The following is a 1,436-nucleotide window of genomic DNA, read 5'->3' on the forward strand; positions in this document are numbered from 1 at the left end:
TTGATCACCCTCAATAAAAATCGAGCACAAGCGAACGCCACACTCGGTTACTATGTGTTCGATCGAGATGCACACCTAACAGCTGCTTTGAGTACGAACGAGTCTGTTCGATCACCCTCGCTATAAATTGAGCACAAACGAACACCACACTCGGACACCACACTCGGACACCCGCAACTAACCCGAAAATTTGTGTAACAATGAAGCGGACACCCGAACATTGCGATAAAATGCAGAACAACAATGAAATTTACGCTGAAGATAACTGGGGCCAATATATTCCAACAAAGCATACGAAAATGTTGTTGCTTTGTGCTTGTGCATACGCAATGAAAAAAATTAGAAGCGAAGTAGACAAAAATGTTTGTGCATCTGCCCCGTAGCGAATGTCATGCATTAGTCACCTAAGAGTCTTGTACGGAAAAGTTACGTCTTAAATGACGTTGGACTCCGTTTGTATGGAAGTCGTTCATGACTTTTTCATATAAATGGTAATTTCGTCGTTGATGTCACCTGCATGACTTGGTTATGCAGTGATCATTAATGACATTCAAGCGACAGTATCTTGCAATGGAATTTTTATAAGTGACCGCTGCAAGACATTGTCTCTTATAAGTCTTTGATAGGAGTACACCTGCATGACATTGTCACCAGTGTCATTGTCAGCTATATGTCGTTTAGGATTCACAGCAAGTGTGACGGTGTCACTAAATCCTCATTAGTGACGATGTCACCGGTGACCATTTCCCTACTGGGTATTTCGTATAGTTTCGCGTGGAATGCTGTGTGTGTATATATGTATTAGAACACACAGCCTAAACCCAAGAATGATAGAATACAAGATTGCGCCGATCAGAGAGGATTTTTGAGAATAACTTTTGTGTGACGTCACACTGGTGCAATTGCGAGAGAGAAATGCCAAAACGTGAGCAAGAATGGAAGAAGAAGAAAAAATGTTGCAAGGAAAACGTAAACAAGTTGCGCAAGTGTGACGTCATGCAAACAACGATTCTGTCAAATTCGTTAAGAGAGGAATAGCGGTCCGAGAACGGCGCAACCTTTGTATTCTCTCAATCGTGGCCTAAAACTATGTAGGTACATAAGTACTTTTACAAAAAAAAAATGTGCACCTAGTGCATATGGCTTTGACATTGCCGATCTACACACATTTAATACCTACATGGATGTAGGCGTCTTCATGTCTGTTATGTCCGAGTCATTTAAGGTTATACTTCGACTGCTTTATTCGTAATTCAGAGACGGATATATATACATATTGTACCAAGGTAACGGAATGCATACATATGAGTAAATACATAATGTTAAATGAGGGGAATATAAAAGTATGTACTGTTTAAATAGCTGAACATCTTCAAGTGCATTAACACCTCTCTCCCCCCTAAATTTTAAATGTTCTTCATCGGTATGTTTACAAA

This window comes from Rhagoletis pomonella, unplaced genomic scaffold, assembly GCF_013731165.1.
Source record: "Rhagoletis pomonella isolate Grant_MI unplaced genomic scaffold, Rhpom_1.0 Rhpom_scaffold_00001, whole genome shotgun sequence".
NCBI lineage: Eukaryota > Metazoa > Arthropoda > Insecta > Diptera > Tephritidae > Rhagoletis > Rhagoletis pomonella.